This window comes from Symphalangus syndactylus, chromosome 17, assembly GCF_028878055.3.
Source record: "Symphalangus syndactylus isolate Jambi chromosome 17, NHGRI_mSymSyn1-v2.1_pri, whole genome shotgun sequence".
In the NCBI taxonomy this organism is placed as follows: domain Eukaryota; kingdom Metazoa; phylum Chordata; class Mammalia; order Primates; family Hylobatidae; genus Symphalangus; species Symphalangus syndactylus.
The window spans coordinates 33,244,611-33,263,740 of record NC_072439.2 but is presented as its reverse complement, the minus strand read 5'-3'; the positions used below and the strand labels follow the sequence as shown (position 1 = coordinate 33,263,740).

The window sequence follows — 19,130 nt, the reverse complement described above, 5'->3', positions numbered from 1 at the left end:
GCCTGGCCTCCATTTTTTATTATTGCTAGAATCACCATATTTCCTGGCTTGCCTGGAACAGTGTGAAACATATTCTTATGTTTATAGCAGAATTAGGCCGGACGCAGTGGCTCATGCCTGTAACCCCAGCACTTTGGGAGGCTGAGGCGGGCGGATTACCTGAGGTCAGGAGTTCGAGACCAGCCTGGCCAACATGATGAAACCCCATCTCTTCTAAAAATACAAAAAATTAGCCAGACATGGTGCCGCACACCTGTAATCTCAGCTACTCAGGAGGTTGAGGCAGGAGAATTGCTTGAACCTGGGGGGCAGAGGTTGCAGTGAGCCAAGATCACGCTACTGCACTCCAGCTGGGCGACAGAGTGAGACTCCATCTAAAAAAAAACTGCTTAAAGAACTCTATAGAATCACAATATTTAACAGAATTATTATTATTTAATATAGAAGCACAAGCAGGGAAAATATATGTCATCAAAATTTTCAAGTAGTCAACTCATTATTGGAGCCATTTTATTTTATAATTTTATTTATTCAGCTAGTTCAGAATTCAAAAGGGCATGTAATGAAGTTGCTATCCTGCTTCTGTTTCCCAGCTATCCAGCTTCCCTCCCTGGAGGCAAACAGTGTCACTGGTTTTCAATATATCCTTCCAGATATATGTTATCTGTATCTAAGCAGTTATATTTATTCTTACTTTGCATAAATGGTAGCATGCTATAAGCACTGTTTTGTATTTTGCCCTTAACAATTTTTATTATACATCTTGGAGAACTTTCCAAATCAGTACATAATGTGCTTCCTTTTATTCCTTCATAGTATTCTATTGTCTGGATGTATTATAATTATTTAACAAATTCCCTATTGGTGAATATTTGTCATTATTACTAGAATGACCATATTTCCTTGTTTGCCTGGGACAGTCTAAGCTCATGCCACTTGTCCCAGCTTATTTATTTATTTATTTGAGATGGAGTCTTGCTCTGTTGCCCAGGCTGGAGTGCAGTGGCACCATCTTGTCTTCTTGCAACCTCTACCTCCTGGGTTCAAGCAATTCTCCTGCCTCAGCCTCCTGAGTACCTGGGACTATAGGCATGAGCCACCACACCCGGCTAACTTTTTTTTGTATTTTTAGTAGAGACAGGGTTTCGCCATGTTGACAAGGCTGGTCTCGAACTCCTGACCTCAGGTGATCTGCCTGCCTCGGCCTCCCAAAGTGCTGGGATTACAGGTGTGAGCCACCGTGGCTGGCTGGTTATCACTTTTTTTTGTGTGTTTGCCATTCCAGTAGGTGTAATATGCTACTTCAGTATTGTATTTTTATTTTTATTTTTATTTATTTATTTAATAATTTTTTGAGACGGAGTTTCGCTCTTGTTGCCCAGGCTAAAGTGCAGTGGCGAGATCTCGCCTCACTGCAACCTCCGCCTCCCGGGTTCAAGCAGTTCTCCTGCCTCAGCCTCCTGAGTAGCTGGGATTTCAGGCAAGCGCCACCATGCTTGGCTAATTTTGTATTTTTAGTGGAGATGGAGTTTCTCTATGTTGGTCAGGCTGGTTTCGAACTCCTGACCTCAGGTGATCCACCCACCTCGGCTTCCCGAAGTGCTGGGATTACAGGCATGAGCCACCGCACCTGACTTATCTCAGTATTGTTTTTATTTCACTTTTTAAAAATTATGAATGAGGTTGAACATCTTTTATATATTTAAGAACCATTGGTGTTTCCTTTTTTATGAAGTGTTTATTCCTATATTTTGTCCATTTATCTGTTGGATATTAAAATTTTTAAGTTTTATTATTTTGTTAATTTTTTTTTTTTTTAAGAGACAGGGTCTTGCTCTGTCACCCAGGCTAGAGTGCAATGGTGAGATCATAGCTCACTGTAATCTCAAACTCCTAGACTCAATTGATCTTCCTGCCTCAACCTTCTAGGTAGTTAAGACTACAGGTGAATGCCACCACACCCAGCTAACTTTTTTTTTTTTTGGAGAGGGGATCTTGCTGTGTTGTCCAGGCTGGTTTTTCGAATTTCTAGCGTCAGGTGATCCTCCTGCCTCAGTCTCTCAAAACGCTGGGATTACAGGTGTGAGCCACTGTGCCTGGCCAGATATTAAGCTTTTAATATGGGTTTTTAGGAACTTTTCTTTTTCTTTTTCTTTCTTTTTTTTTTTAGACGGAGTCTCGCTCTGTCGTCCAGGCTGGAGTGCAGTGGTACAATTTCGGCTCACTGCAAGCTCTGCCTCCCGGGTTCATGCCATTCTCCTGCTTCAGCCTCCCGAGTAGCTGGGACTACAGGCGCCTGTCACCACGCCCGACTATTTTTTTTTTTTTTTGTATTTTTAGTAGACACGGGGTTTCACTGTGTTAGCCAGGATGATCTCGATCTCCTCACCTCGTGATCCACCCGCCTTGGCCTCCCAAAGTGCTGGGATTGCAGGCGTGAGCCACTGCGCCTGGCTGGAACTTTTCATATATTTTGGAAATTAGCTGTTTATGAAATGAGTTGCATACATTCTCCCCTCCCTGCCAGTTTATCATTTGACTTTGGTTTTCCATTTGTGGATTTGTTTGCCATGTAGAAATATTTTCTCTTTATGTGGTCAGGTCAGCTTTCTTTTTTCTTTTCTTCTTTTTTTTTTTTTTTTTCTTTTTTTGAGACCGGGTCTCACTCTGCCACCCAGGCTGGAGTGCAGTGGCACCATCATGGCCTACTGCAGCCTCGACCTCCAAGGGGTTAGGTGATCCTTCCACCTCAGACTCCTGGGTAGCTGGGAGTACAGGTGTGTACCACCACGCGCAGCTAATTTTTTGTATTTTTTTTAGAGACAGCGTTTTGCCACGTTGCTCAGGCTGGAGACTTACTATCTCTACAATGACAAAAAAATCCATTGTTCAGCTAGAGGTTCACATGTGATCCTTTATTTCTCCTGCTTCCATATCCTTTACATCCGATAATGGGTCTCAAATCCATCCACTTCTCATTCCCATTGCTACTATCTTAGTGAAGCTTCTTAATTTAGGTCTCCTATCAGTTTTACTCCCTTCCATTCGTTACAGTATAGCCACAAGTGATCTTGCAGATATGCAAATCTCATTATGTTGCTTTTTAAATATAACCCAGTGGCCAGGCTCGGTGGCTAATGCCTGTAATCCCAGCACTTTGGGAGGCCGAGACGGGCGGATCACAAGGTGAGGAGATCAAGACCATCCTGGCTAACACGTGAAACCCTGTCTCTACTAAAAAAACAAAAAATTATCCGGGTGTGGTGGCAGGCGCCTGTAGTCCCAGCTACTCGGGAGGCTGAGGCAGGAGAATGGCGTGAACCTGGGAGGCGGAGCTTGCAGTGAGCCGAGATGGCGCCACTGCACTCCAGCCTGGGCAACAGAGCGAGACTCTGTCTCAAAAAAATAAAAAATAAATATAACCCAGTAGTAATTTCCCAACTCTAACATAACTTGGAATACAATTAAAAGTGAGTGGAGAAAAGCAAATGAGAGATGAGGACATACAGTTAGCAAATGTAGATTACTCTTGATTGTGGGGAAAATTAAGAATATCTAGAGAGCAACCTAGGGTACAGGGAAGGGCTTTTGTTTATTTGTTTTTTATGTATGTTTTCATCTGTCTTTTAATTTTATTTATTTATTTTTTTTGAGACGGAGTCTCGCTCTGTCACTCTGGAGTGCAATAGCATCATCTCAGCTCACTGCAACCTCCGCCTCCCAGGTTCAAGCGATGCTTCTGCCTCAGCCTCCTGAGTAGCTGGAACTACAGGCGAGCACCACCACACCCGGCTAATTTTTGTATTTTTAGTAGAGACGGGGTTTCACCATATTGGCCAGGCTGGTCTCAAACTCCTGACTTCGTGATCCACCCACCTCAGCCTCCCAAAGTGCTGGGATTACAGGTGTGAGCCACCGCTCCAGGCCCTATCTTGTCTTTTTAAAAGGTCATCATATCCACATGTGGAGGAGGAAAGCCAGTAGAGATATCAAGGTTGAAGATAGCAGATAAATATGATATGCTAAGAACGTAGAGTGAAATAGTGAGGTAGAAAACTTAGAGTGGTAAATGTTTAGAACAGCTATAGTAGAGACAAGGAGAGGGCACTAACTCTAGAGTCTTGTAGGAATGCTGGGAAATACTGAGAATTTGATGAGATTAGAGATTTTGTAGTTTAAATACTGACACAGAAAAAAATATATACAGAAGGTTTTATGCGGAAGTACTACTGAAGTACTTTTATGTGGCAGTACTTTGAAGACTTCAGTCTTCAAAGAACAGATTTTCCAAGAAATAAAAAAAGAAGGAAAACTTCACAACTTGTTTTGTGAAGCTATTGTAAACTTTAAACCCAGAACTAGACAAGGACAGTAAAAGAAAAGTAAGATATAGACCAATTTTATATAAAGAAATAAATGCAAAAAGTCATAAAATATTAGAAAATTGAACACACACACACACATGGCAAAGTCATGTTTATCCCAAAGATGCTAGAATGGTGTAATATTAGAAAATGTGTAGTCCCACCACATCAACAGATTAAGAGAGAAAAATCTATATGATCCTCTCAAGTCATTGTAGAAAAATTATTTGATAAATGTCTTTCAAGCAAATATTTTCAAAGCTCTTAGCAAATGAGACAAGAAAAGGAATGTCTAGACCAGGCGCCATGGCTTATGCCTATAATCCAAGCACTTTTGGAGGCCAAGACCGGCAGATCACTTGAGGACAGGACTTGGAGACCAGCTGGCCAACGTGGAGAAACCCCATCTCTACTAAAAATATAAAAATTAGCCGGGCATGTTGAGGCATACCTGTAATCCTAGCTACTCAGGACACTGAGGCATGAGAATTGCTTGAGCCCGGCAGGCAGAGGTTGCAGTGAGCCGAGATTGTAGCCACTGCACTCCAGCCTGGGTGACAGAGGGAAACTGTCTCAAAAAGAAAAGAAGTGCCGGGCACAGTGACTCACACCTGTAATCTCAGCACTTTGGGAGGCTGAGGCAGGTGGATCATGAGGTCAAGAGATGGAGACCATCCTTGCCAACATGGTGAAACCCCATCTCTACTAAAAATACAAAAATTAGCTGGGCATGGTGGCATGTGCCTGTAGTCCCAGCTACTCAGGAGGCTGAGCAGGAGAATCGCTTGAATCTGGGAGGCGGAGGTTGCAGTGAGCCGAGATCACACCACTGTACTCCAGCCTGGCGACCGAGTAAGAGTCCATCTCAAAAAAAAAAAAAAAGAAAAAGAAAAAAAAGAAAAGAAAAGGAATGTCTAAAACTGGATAGAGTTTATCAGGGAACAGGCTTGGTATCACAGCTTCTGTTATATATTTTATTGGAGGCCTTATTGTCCAATAAGATGTTTTTAAATGTTAAAAGGATTAATAAGAAAGATATAAAATGATCTTTTTTTTTTGAGATGGAGTCTCCCTCTGTCACCCAGGCAGGAGTGCAATGGTGCGATCTCTGCTCACTGCAACCTCTGCCTCCCAAGTTCAAGAAATTCTCTGCCTCAGCCTCCTGAGTAGATGAAATTACAGGTGCACACCACCATGCCTGGCTAAATTTTTTGTATATTTAGTAGAGACAGGGTTTCACCATCTTGGCCAGGCTGGTCTTGAACTCCTGATCTCGTGATCCACCTGCCTTGGCCTTCCAAAGTGCTGGGATTACAGGCATGAGTCACTGTGCCCAGCCATAAAAAAGATACTGAGTCCAGGGATTGCTTGAGTGCCAGCTAATTTTTGTATTTTTTGTAGAGACAGGGTCTTACCATGTTGCCCAGGCTTGTCTTGAACTCCTGGGCTCAAGCAATCTCGCCCATCTCCACCTCCCAAAATACTGGGATTATGGGCGTGAGCCACTGTGCCCAGCTGGTTGTTCTGTTTTAACATGGCATATTGTGTTACTTGATTTTTTTTTTTTTTTTTTTTGAGATGGAGTCTCGCTCTGTTGCCCAGGCTGGAGTGCAGTGGCGTGATCTCGGCTCACTGCAAGCTCCGCCTCCCGGGTTCAAGCAGTTCGCCTGCCTCAGCCTCCTGAGTAGCTGGGACTACAGGCGCCCGCCACCACATCCGGCTAATTTTTTGTATTTTTAGTAGAGATGGGGTTTCACCGTGTTAGCCAGGATGGTCTTGATCTCCTGACCTCATGATCCGCCCACCTCAGCCTCCCAAAGTGCTGGGATTACAGGAGTGAGCCACCGTGACTACCCAATTTTTGAACATTTAATTAGCCTTGCATTCCTGGAATAAATCCCACTTGGTCATGGGGTATAAACCTTTTTTATTTTATGTATTTTATTTTATAACTTATTTTACTTTTAAAAGATTCTCACCATGTTGTCCAGCCTGGTCTCAAACTCCTGGGCTCAAATGATCCTCCCACTTTGTCCTCCCAAAATCTTGGGATTACAGATGTGAGCCACCGCTCCTGGCCTAAACCTTTTATTTTTTTTGAGATGGAGTCTTACTCTGTCACCTAGGCTAGAGTGCAGTGGCAGGATCTCAGCTCACTGCAACCTCCACCTCCCAGGTTCAAGTGATTCTCATGCCTCAGCCTCCCCAGTAGCTGGGATTACAGATGGGTGCCACCATGCCTGGCTAATTTTTGTATTTTTAGTAGAGATGGGATTTCACCATGTTAGCCAGGCTGGTCTCGACTCCTGACTTCATGTGATCTGCCCGCCTCAGCCTCCCAAAGTGCTGGGATTTCAGGTGTGAGCCACCGTGCCTGGCCGCCTAAAGCTTTTTTGTTTTCTTTGTCTCTTCTCCTTCCTTCCTTCTTCCTTCTTCTTCTTCTTCTTCTCCTCCTCCTCCTCCTCCTCCTCCTCCTCCTCCTCCTCTATCTCTCTCTCTTCTTTCTTTCAAGATGGAGTTTCACTCTGTTGCCCAGGCTGGAGTGCAGCGGTGCAACCTCAGCTCACTGCAACCTCCGCCTCCCGGGTTTGAGCAACTCTCATGCCTCAGCCTCCCAAGTAGCTGAGATTACAGGCATGCCCACCATGCCCAGCTAATTTTTTTTCTATTTAGTAGGAAAAGGGTTTCATCTTGTTGGTCAGGCTGGTCTCGAACTCCTGACCTCAAATCATCCACCTGCCTTGGCCTCCCAAAGTGCTGCGATTACAGGCGTGAGCCACCATGCCTGGCCCACCTCTTTAAAAAGAAATATGTTTCTGGGACCGGGTGTGGTGGCTCATGCCTGTAATCCCAGCACTTTGGGAGGCCAAGGCAGGTGGATCACCAGGTCAGGAGTTCAAGACCAGCCTGGCCAACATGGTGAAACCCTGTATCTACTAAAAATACAAAAAATCAGCCAGGCGTTGTGGCATGCATCTGTAATCCCAGCTACTCAGGAGGCTGAGGCAGGAGAAACACTTGAACCCAGGAGATGGAGGTTGCAGTGAGCTGAGATTGCGCCACTGCCCTCCAGCCTGGGCGACAGAGCAAGATTCCGTCGCAAAAAGAAAAAAAGAAATAAGGAACAACAAAAGAGCACCACTTTGCAACCTGTAATAAAGCAGTTGATCAAGGCAATAATTATCAAAGGCTGCTAAAACCATTATATTAAAAATTGATTGTGTATCACAAGAAAGGAAAACTATATACCAATATCTCTTATGAATATAGATGTTAAAAAAAAAACCCTTAACAAATTATTAGCAAACTGAATTCGGAAACCTTTTTTTTTTTTTTTTTTTTGACCGAGTCTTGCTCTGTTGCCCAGGCTGGAATGCAATGGCAGGATCTCCACTCATGGCAACATCCACCTCCCGGGTTCAAGCAAGTCTCCTGCCTCAGCCTCCCAAATAGCTGGGATTACAGGCACGTGCCACCACACCTGGCTGATTTTTTGTATTTTTAGTAGAGACGGGGTTTCACCATTTTGGCCAGGCTGGTCTCGAACTCCTGACCTCGTGATCCGCCCGCCTCGGCCTCCCAAGGTGCTGGGATTACAGGCGTGAGACTGCACCCAGCCTGTTCCTTATTTCTTTATTATTTTGTATTCATCTATAAAGGAGGATTTTCTTCAACTACTTGGTTATTCTGAGAAACAATTCATATAGAAAAGGCAGCCTATATATTCAACTTGTTTTCCTTTATTTGCTAGTTTTAGGCATAGTAAGTTGAGTATGTAATATCCTCTTAAAGATGATCAATTAGGGTTTTGAAAAATTATTACGAACTTACGGATTTTATTAAATTTGGCATGTTTACATTCTTTGTAGTTATTCTTTTTGATGCTCAAACTGTACCATCTTTGGACAATAGCAACCCACTGAAGTTGATTCTTTTTAAATATTATTCATTTAATTTTTGACTTTTTTCAATAGAGACTGTGTTTCCCAGGCTGGTCTTGAACTCCTGGGCTCAAGCAGACCTCCTGCCTCAGCCTCCTAAAGTGCTAGGATTACAGGTGTGAGCCCCCATGCCCGGCTTCTAAAGTTGATTCTTGAATCCTTTTGACATACGCCCAGTAGTCTTTGATAGCTTTCTTGCTTACTGTTGTGAAGATGCCTTATATGTACTGTCTCTTCTTATTGTTGCCATTGTATCTTTCGGATCTATTCCTAGAAGTGGGACTGTTGGGTTGAAGGGTAAATACACATATAATTTTGGTATATAGTGTGAAAGGTGTTATTTTATTTTGTCTTTCCACAAGCAATATATGAAAGTTCCCTCCCCGCCTTTTTTTTTTTTTTTTTTTTTTTTTTTTTTTTTTTTTTTTGTAGAGACAGGGTTTCGCTCTGTTGCTTATGCTGGAGTGCAGGGGTATGATCTTGGCATACTGCAGCCTCAAGCTATCCTCCCACCTCACCCTTCTGAGTAGCTAGGACTACAGGCATATGCCACCGTGCCTGGCTTATTTAAAAACTTTTTTTTTAGAGATGGGGTGTTGCTATATTGCCCAGGCTTGAAAGTACCTTTTAACCCACAGTCTCACCAACAGTTTGTTGTAAGCGTCTGGGTTTTTGCCAGTCTGGCAGGTGAGAAATGGTAGCTCCGTGTAGTTTTGTTTTTGTTTTTGTTTTTGAGATGGAGCCTGCTCTGTTGCCCAGGCTGGAGTGCAGTGGCGTGATCTCGGCTCACTGCAAGCTCCGCCTCCCGGGTTCATGCCATTCTCCTGCCTCAGCCTCCTGAGTAGCTGGGACTACAGGTGTCCGCCACCATGCCCAGCTAATTTTTTTGTATTTTTTAATAGAGACGGGGTTTCACTGTGTTAGCCAGGATGGTCTCGATCTCCTGACCTCGTGATCCGCCCGCCTTGGCCTCCCAAAGTGCTGCGATTACAGGCATGAGCCACCACGCCTGGCCTGCTCCGTGTAGTTTTAATGTGAGCATATTTTTATGTTCAAAATCACATTTTAATAAGTTGATGATAGCAAACCTGCATTAACATTTAAAGAAGGCAGGCCAAGCATGGTGGCTCATGTTTGTAATCCCAGCACTTTGTAAGGCCAAGGCGGGAGAATCACTTGGGTGCAGAAGTTTGAGACCAGCCTGGGCAACATAGTGAGACTCCATCTCTATAAAAATTTTTAGCCCTCACTCGCCACCAACAACCTGTCTCGCTGCGTGCACGCCCTGCCGCCGCCCGGCAGAAATGCTTCGGTTACCCACAGTCTTTCGCCAGATGAGACTGGTGTCCAGGGTACTGGCTCCTCATCTCACTCGGGCTTATGCAAAATATGTAAAATTTGGTGTAGATGCCCGAGCCTTAATGCTTCAAGGTAGAGACCTTTTAGCCGATGCTGTAGCCCTTACAATGGGGCCAAAGGGAAGAAGAACAGTGATTATTGAGCAGAGCTGGGGAAGTCCCAGAGTAACAAAAGATGGTGTGACTGTTGCAAAGTCAATTGACTTAAAGGATAAATATAAAAACATTGGAGCTAAACTTGTTCAAGATGTTGCCAATAACACAAATGAAGAGGCTGGGGATGGCACTACCACTGCTACTGTACTGGCACGCTCTATAGCCAAGGAAGGCTTCGAGAAAATTAGCAAAGGTGTTAATCCAGTGGAAATCAGGAGAGGTGCGATGTTAGCTGTTGATGCTGTAATTGCTGAACTTAAAAAGCAGTCTAAACCTGTGACCACCCCTGAAGAAATTGCACGGGTTGCTACAATTTCTGCAAACGGAGACAAAGAAATTGGCAATATCTCTGATGCAAAGAAAAAGTTTGGAAGAAAGGGTGTCATCACAGTAAAGGATGGAAAAACACTGAATGATGAATTAGAAATTATTGAAGGCATAAAGTTTGATCGAGGCTATATTTCTCCATACTTTATTAATACATCAAAAGGTCAGAAATGTGAATTCCAGGATGCCTATGTTCTGTTGAGTGAAAAGAAAATTTCTAGTGTCCAGTCCATTGTACCTGCTCTTGAAATTGCCAATGCTCACTGTAAGCCTTTGGTCATAATCGCTGAAGATGCTGATGGAGAAGCTCTAAGTACACTCGTCTTGAATAGGCTAAAGGTGGGTCTTCAGGTTGTGGCAATCAAGGCTCCAGGGTTTGGTGACAATAGAAAGAACCAGCTTAAAGATATGGCAATTGCTACTGGTAGTGCAGTGTTTGGAGAAGAGGGGTTGACCCTAAATCTTGAAGATGTTCAGCCTCATGACTTAGGAAACGTTGGAGAGGTCATTGTGACCAAAGACGGTGCCATGCTCTTAAAAGGAAAAGGTGACAAGGCTCAAATTGAAAAACATATTCAAGAAATCATTGAGCAGTCAGATGTCACAACTAGTGAATATGAAAAGGAAAAACTGAATGAACGGCTGGCAAAACTTTCAGATGGAGTAGCTGTGCTGAAGGTTGGTGGGACAAGTGATGTTGAAGTGAATGAAAAGAAAGACAGAGTTCAGATGCCCTTAATGCTACAAGAGCTGCTGTTGAAGAAGGCATTGTATTGGGAGGGGGTTGTGCCCTGCTTCGATGCATTCTAGCCTTGGACTCATTGACTCCAGCTAATGAAGATCAAAAACTTGGTATAGAAATTATTAAAAGAACACTCAAAATTCCAGCAATGACCATTGCTAAGAATGCAGATGTCCCATCCTGGCTAACATGGTGAAACCCTGTCTCTACTAAAAAAAAAAATACAAAAAAATTAGCCAGGTGTGGGAGGCTGAGGCAGGAGAATGGTGTGAACCCAGGAGGCGGAGCTTGCAGTGAGCCAAGTTCATGCCACTGCACTCCAGCCTGGGTGACAGAGCGAGATTTCGCCTCAAAAAAAAAAAAAAAAAAAAAATGCAGGTGTTGAAGGATCTTTGATAGTTGAGAAAATGACGCAAATTTCCTCAGAAGTTGGTTATGATGCTATGGTTGGAGATTTTGTGAATATGGTGGAAAAATGAATTATTGACCCAACAAAGGTTGTGAGAACTGCTTTGTTGGATGCTGGTGTGGCCTCTCTGTTAACTACAGCAGAAGTTGTAGTCAACAGAAATTCCTAAAGAAGAGAAGGACCCTGGAATGGGTGCAATGGGTGGAATGGGAGGTAGTATGGGAAGTGGCATGTTCTAACTCCTAGATTAGTGCTTTACCTTTGTTAATGAACTGTGACAGGAAGCCCAAGGCAGTGTTCCTCACCAATAACTTCAGAGAAGTCAGTTGGAGAAAAATGAAGAAAAAGGCTGGCTGAAAATCAATATAACCATCAGTTACTGGTTTCAGTTGACAAAATATATAATGGTTTACTGCTGTCATTGTCCATGCCTACAGATAATTTATTTTGTATTTTTGAATAAAAAACATTTGTACATTCCTGATACTGGGTACAAGAGCCATGTACCAATGTATGGCTTTCAACTTAAATCACTGAGACATTTTTACTACTATTCTGTTAAAATCAGGATTTTAGTGCTTGCCACCACCAGATGAGAAGTTAAGCAGCCTTTCTGTGGAGAGTGAGAATAATTGTGTACAAAGTAGAGAAATATCCAATTATGTGACAACCTTTGTGTAATAAAAATTTGTTTAAAGTTAAAAAAAATTTTTTTTAATTAGTGAGGCATGGTGGCATGTGCCTGTAGTCCCAGCTACTCAGGAGGCATGGGTGGGAGGATCAACTGAACCCAGGATGTCAAAGCTGCAGCGAGGCATAATCAAGAGGAACTTCACTCCAGCCTGGGCAACACAGCAAGACCCTATCTCAAAAAAAAAAAAAAAAAAAGTTTGTCTTTAGCAATCTAAAATTTGACAAGTTTGCTTTGACTCTCTAGCTGCAGGTTCATAACCAAAGTTTACAGTAAAAAATAAGATGGATTTGTTATATTCAACATGGTGTAGTAAATATCAAGTGTAGGTGAAAAATATATTTCATATTCGTAAAATACTATATAATAAAGTACTTTTATTAGTAAAATACTACATAATAAACAAAGTACTTTATAGTCACCTGATTTGACTGTCTTGATAATCCCTGAGAGATAAGCAGGACAGATACTTATTAGATGCCCATTAAACAGAGTAGTATACTAAGAAGTGTACAGATACTACTTAGATGCCCATTTTGTAGAATAGGAAACTGATGTTTTAAGAATGTAATTTTCCAGTTTAACACAGCAAGTGGGTGCCCACTTTGTCAGCACATATACTAACACAGCAAGTAGTAGAGCTGGGTTTGAATTTCAAACTTCTGATCTACCAACTACAAATTCTATACTTTCTTTTCCCAGTATTTGCTAAAGGAGACACAACCCGTTTTACCCAGAAGATGGCAGTGTTTCTCTTACTGTTATATTTATTGGGCGCTCACTTTCCCATTGAAGGTGAAATACTTAAAAAGTGAAAATTGTATTCTTTCAGTGAATAATCTCGAGTTAAATTATGTTTAGCTGTTAATGATAATAAGATTAGTAAAGTTGGTTCCTGCCTTCTAGGAGTTGACAATCTAGCTTCTAGGAGTTGACAATCTAGGAGCAAGAGGTGCAGGTGGAACTGTGAAGCAGAGTCCAAAATAGCCTAAAAAGGCCGGCTGTCGTGGCTCACACCTGTAATCCCAGCACTTTGGGAGGCTGAGGCAGGCAGATTACTTGAGGTCAGGAGTTCAAGACCAGCCTGGCCAACATGGCGAAACCCCATCTCTACTAAAAATACAAAAATTAGCCGGGCATGGTAGCGTGCACCTGTAATCCCCGCTACTAGGGAGGCTGAGGCAGGAGAATCGCTTGCACCTGGGAGGCAGAGGCTGCATGAGTCGAGATTGTGCTGCTGCACTCCAGCCTGGGAAACAGAGCAATATTCTGTCTCAAAAAAAAAAATAGCCTATGAAAATTTCAAACAAAGTGTTATAGGAATACAAATTTGTAATGGAACTCTTGATGTGATGTCTTTAATGGCAGTTTAACTTTAGTCCACAGGTGAGAGTGGGCTTACTCTACTGTTAGGAGACAGGTAAGTTCAAGCTCTCTGACTTCCAAGACACAAAAATAGGCAATAAAAAAAAATCAGGCCAGGCATGGTGGCTCATACCTGTAATCCCAGCACTTTGGAAGGCCGAGGCAAGAGGATCTCCCTTAAGGCCATGAGTTTGAGACTAGCCTGGGCAACATAATGAGACCCCTGTCTCTACAACAAATTTAAAAATTAGCCAGGCTTGGTGGCATGTGCCTGTAGTCCTCACTATTTGTTGGGGGGTGGTGCTGAGGCAGGAGGATTGCTAGAGGACCGTGTCTCAAAAAACAAAAAAAGAAAGAAAATAATATATTGTAAACATAAAGGGAAAAGCTCCTAGATGTTCTAATGTGCCATTCCATCACTGCCAGCACTACTTTTACCTTTTTTTTTTTCTTTGGGACGGAGTCTCGCTCTGTTGCCCAGGCTGAAGTGCAGTGGTGAGATCTTGGCTCACTGCAAGCTCTGCCTTCTGGGTTCCCACCATTCTCCTGCCTCAGCCTCCTGAGTAGCTGGGACTACAGGTGCCCACCACCACGCTCGGCTCATTTTTTTTGTATTTTTAGTAGAGACGGGGTTTCACTGTGTTAGCCAGGATGGTCTCGATCTCCTGACCTCATGATCCACCCGCCTCAGCCTCCCAAAATGCTGGGATCACAGGTATGAGCCACTGCGCCCAGCCTTACCATTTTTAATTAGTAACATTTTTTTCAGATGTAAATTTTGTGTTCTGAGACGGTCCATTTATTCATTTAACAAATATTTTAAAATTTTAAATTAGCCAGGTCCTGCTGAATGCTAAAGATATAATGGTGTACAAAACAGTCACAGTCTCTGTCCTCATCAAGCTTATGCTTCTAGTGAAGGCTGCTCATGACTAGTGACCTTATAACTAATGTATATTTATATTTTAACAATTACTTTTTCAGCACCATATGAACAGGAAAAATAGAAAAACAATTATTTCTTAAATTCAAATCTCTCTCTCTCTCTCTTTTTGAGACAGAGTCTCCCTCTGTTGCCCAGGCTAGACTGCAGTAGCACAATCTCGGCTCACTGCAACCTCTGCCTCTGGGTTCAAGTGATTCTCTTGCCTCAGACTCCCGAGTAGCTGGGACTACAGAGCCACACCACCACGCCTCGCTAATTTTTTTGTATTTTTAGTAGAGATAGGGTTTCACCATGTTGGCCAGGCTGGTCTTGAACTTCTGACCTCAAGTGATCTGCCTGCCTCAGCCTCCCAAAGTGCTGGGATTACAGGTGTGAGACACTGTGCCCAGCCCTTACATTCAAATCTTATGTTTCACCTGAGAGTTTTAGGATATGGTCCTAATTATCTGGAAAGCAGATTTTGAGCAAATTGTCTTCTAAATATATAGCGAATCAAAACTCAGGTAGAATCTTCATTAGGAGTGCTTCTCAGCAAATGTGGTTTTCAACAAACCTCTTGCTGTTTGTGTTGTAAGTTTATCCCTAGAAATATTACCCAGTGTGTAAGTTAAGAATAAGTCAGAATATTGAATATGACTGCTACTTGAGGTAAGGGGCTGGCTTGAGGAAAATAGTTGAATCTTTCACTTCTGGATTCCTAGGATTATTCCTTTATTATTTCTGACCCCAAAGTACATATTTACTGGAATTTTTAATTTTACGGGCAAATAGAAAGGATAGAATTGAGTCAAGAAATATGAATTCTGGCCAGGAGCATGGCTCACAGCTATAATCCCAACACTTTGGGAGGCCGAGGCAGGCAGATCACCTGAGGTTAGGAATTTGAGACCAGCCTGGCCAACATGGTGAAACCCCGTCTCTACTAAAAATACAAAAATTAGCCGGGCGTGTTGACGTGTGCCTGTAATCCCAGCTGCTCCAGAGGCTGAGGCAGGGGAATTGCTTGAACCCGGGAGGCGGAGGTTGCAGTGAGCCGAGATCGCGCCATCGCACTCCAGCCTGGGCAACAGAGTGAGACTCCATCTCAAAAAAAGAAAAAAAAAAAAAGAAGAAGAAGAAATCTGGATTCTGATGTCACTTATGCTGCTATTTGACCCCTATGACCTTGTGTAAGTGAGCTTGCCTCTCTGGGATTTGTTTTTTTAATATGAAAATAAGAGAGGACAAGGAGAAGGAACTATCCAATTAATTACTGTTTTGGCTCATTATCATCCCCATAGTCTCATATTTCTTGCAATATTTAGATTTAACCATATGAAATTGCTAGTATTCAATAATATGAAAAGATTAAGATTTAACCTATGGAGACAGCAGTCTCATTTGATTCAGCCTAATTGTTGAATCAGTTGTGGGCCCTATTGGGATCATCCGAGTTATTTATTTTAGGGATAGATGAGGCCAAGGCCAAGCAAAACTAATGCCTCAGGTGTGAAGGAAACACACATTTAGAAAATATATCTTTCTGGTAGGTGATAAAATAAAAATAAAAAGAGAATACAATGAATACCACCATATAATCAATGTAGTATATTCTGGGTTACATAGAATTCATTCTAGTCTTTTCTTTCTACAATATGCTAATTTTCTAGCCCAGTGATTCTGAATGATTTGGCTCCTGTATTCCTTCAGCGTCCGGCAAAGGAAAAGTCCATTTGACAATTTTATTAGAATATTCTCTGTAGCAATGTTTGTCCAGGAATATCTGTTGCTATAGGAGAAGAGAGCCTGTTAGCACTGATATCCAGGTGTGAAAGAAATAATTCTTCAGAGCTGTCTTTTTCCTTGTTTGCCAGTGAGGTAAGTCAAAGAGATAAAAGGACAAACTTTTCCAATTTTTTGTTTTAGACCAATTTTGTCATTCCATCCTACATCAGAAGGGGTCATGGCTAAGCTTTGCTTTATTGTTTGGTGTAGCTCATTAACGTTTCTTGCCTAAGCAAACTGGTATGTTCAATAAACTGTTTTTGTTTGTTTGTTTCATTTTTTTTTAACTTTTCCCTAAGACATAATCTCATCTTTTTTACCAGGAAATAAACTCAACTTTCTTTTTTTTGAGACAGAGTCTCACTCTGTTGCCCAGGCTGGAGTGCAGTGGCAAGATCTCAGCTCACTGCAACCTCTGCCTCCCAGGTTCAAGCGATTCTCCTGCCTCAGTCTCCCAAGTAGCTGGGATTACAGGCGTGTGCCACCATGCCTGGCTAATTTTTGTATTTTTAGTAAAGACAGGGTTTCACTATGTTGACTAGGCTGGTCTCGAACTCCTCACCTCAAGTGATCCGCCCACCTCGGCCTCCCAAAGTGCTAGGATTGAGCCACCGCGCCTGGCCAATAAACTCAACTTTTTGGACTATTTCCATTACGTAGCCTTTTGGACACAAAAGTTAGTCAGTGGAATGGGAAGATAATCCACAGGGAGTATTTATACTTAGGGAAAAATGTTTCTTTGGCTCTAATATACCTTGTTCAGGTCTCTAAGCCACAGTCAGAGCCTCACACACAAACTGACCTGTCTCATTGCTTTCAGCCACATATACCACACCAGCCTGTCTCCATTGGAATGTCTGGCTAGGGTCCAGCACATCTACAGGTAATACATTCTTCTGAATTCTCCACCCTGATATGGAGGGGCCAATAGAGGCATGCAAACATTTTTCTTTATTTTTCTTTTTTTTTTATTTTGAGACAGGATCCCACTTTGGTTGCCTGGGCTGGAGTACAATGGCGCCATCTCAGCTCACTGCAGCCTCGACCTCCCAGGCTCAGGTGGCTCTCCCACCTCAGCCTCCTGAGGAGTTGGGACTACAGATATGCACTACCATGCCTGGCTAGTTTTTTGTATTTTTAGCAGAAATGGGGTTTTGCCATGTTGCCCACATTGGTCTTGAACTCCTGGACTGAAGCAATCTGCCCACCTCAGCCTCCCAAAGTGCTGGGACATTTTTCAGCTACATTTTGGGGTTGATCTAGCCCCTACTCCTTCACCTTGGACACTTGTTTAAAAGAGTTGTTTTTCTGGAGAAATCACAAACAAGCCTATATTGAATCAGGTACAAATGTCTCTTCCCCAAAGAAGTTACAGATAACTCTCATTTTGGTTTTTTCCCTTCAAAACAATTCCTGAGTGCTGGGTTCATGAGAACCAAGAATTAGAGAGGCATTGACTAAATCTGGAAAAACGTGGGCAATATAATGGGCAAAGCAGAAGGGCGTCAAAGTAAATACACTGGAGGAAGTAGGATTCTTCCTCCTCCGATATACTTCCTGAATCTAACCACAGAATACCATTACCTTCCCCATCATTTCCACAGAATTCCATAACTCCTTTACAAATATACTCACCTGTAATGCCAGCAGTTTTGGAGACTGAGGTGGACAAATTGCTTTAGCTGAGGAATTCAAGACCAGCCTGGGCAACCTGATGAAACCCCATCTCTACCAAAAAAAAAAAATTATAAAAGTTAGCCAGGTGTGGTGGTGCATGCCTGTAGTCCCAGCTACAGGGTGGGGAGGGGTGGGGTGGGTGCGAGGATCACCTGAACCTGGGGAAGTCAAAGCTGCCTGTTGTGAGCCGTGATTGTGCTACTGCACTCCAGCCTAGGTGACAGAGTGAGACACTGTCATAAAAAATATATATATTTATAATATATATACTCACCAGAATGAAGAATTTAGTTTCCAGTTTTGTTGGTGCTCTTTAACATAATACATCTTTGGCATCAGTTTGCATATCTGGGTCATTTTACTTCTGTGGTCTTAACTTACTAGATTATAAAAATTTAGATTTTTAGGCCGGGCGCCGTGGTTCACACCTGTAATCCCAGCACTGTGGGAGGCCAAGGCGGGTGGGTCGCCTGAGGTCAGGAGTTCGAGACCAGACTGGCAAAAATGGTGAAACCCTGTCTCTACTAAAAATACAAAAAATTAGCCGGGTGTGGTAGCAAGCGCCTGTAATCCCAGCTACTTAGGAAGCTGAGGCAGGGTAATTGCTTGAACCTGGGAGGTGGAGGTTGCAGTGAGCCAAGATCATGCCGTTGTACTCCAGCCTGGGTGACAGACAGAGACTCTGTCTCAAAAACAAACAAACAAACAAAAATTTAGGTTTTTGTATTAGTTCACATAAGTAGAGCTTATTGAATTAGATCCTTCTTTTATCTCCCTTCTATCTGATATTCTCTACTTGTAGAGTAGAGGAATGGGGTTAAATCTTAGGATGCATGGAAGTCCTCCTTTTTTTTCTGCCAGATTTGTTTTTATTTCTTGGATTGTAGGACTCAAAGAGAAATGGGAGCTGGGGTGTCTCATATCTAGTGTTTTTTGATTTTGTATTATTTTGTTTCCTTTTTTTTCTAGAGATAAGACATATTCCACCAATTTCCAGGAGATTAAGAATTATGAAAATAATTTATTAATAATCAGGTTGTACGCTTATGGGAGAGAGGGAAGAAACTAGATTGGATGATCCCTGAAACTTTTCGAGGTGTATAGTTTAGCCTGCTTGATTCTAGGATAATCTTTTGAATGTAACTAAGATGCCAGTTTTTGGAATTGCTCACTTCGGATCTTCAAATTGGGTTATATGATACCCAGAGGGATACACGCTGGCAGGTGATAGAGTAATTAATCACAATGAACCTAACATCTATTGAGTGTTTACCAAGTGTCAGGCACCTTCTTAGGGGCTTTATATGCATTGCCTTATTTCATTTCATTACAATTTTAGGGAATAGATACTATTTATTATTCCATTTTACAGATGAGGAAAGTAGGGTTC

The 19,130-nt window shown here is 42.4% G+C and overlaps 1 protein-coding gene and 1 pseudogene across 3 annotated transcripts in view; both read left to right on the top strand.

Annotated features, from left to right (window-relative positions):
• Positions 1-9,577: 9,577 nt before the first annotated feature.
• LOC129466208 (60 kDa heat shock protein, mitochondrial-like) lies at positions 9,578-11,781 on the top strand (annotated as a pseudogene). The gene is made up of 2 exons (XR_008652097.2): positions 9,578-11,047; positions 11,256-11,781. The product of XR_008652097.2 is annotated as a 60 kDa heat shock protein, mitochondrial-like (transcript).
• A 4,748-nt stretch (positions 11,782-16,529) lies between these two features.
• RBMS2 (RNA binding motif single stranded interacting protein 2) overlaps positions 16,530-19,130 on the top strand; it is a 102,408-nt gene continuing 99,807 nt past the window's right edge. Inside the window, exon 1 of one of the 2 annotated variants that reach the window (XM_055246836.2) lies at positions 16,530-16,946. The gene's annotated coding sequence lies outside the window, so the exon portion shown is untranslated. Of the gene's footprint in view, positions 16,947-18,726; positions 18,837-19,130 lie in introns of those variants that run through there. The other variant, XM_055246834.2, reaches the window with a different exon arrangement.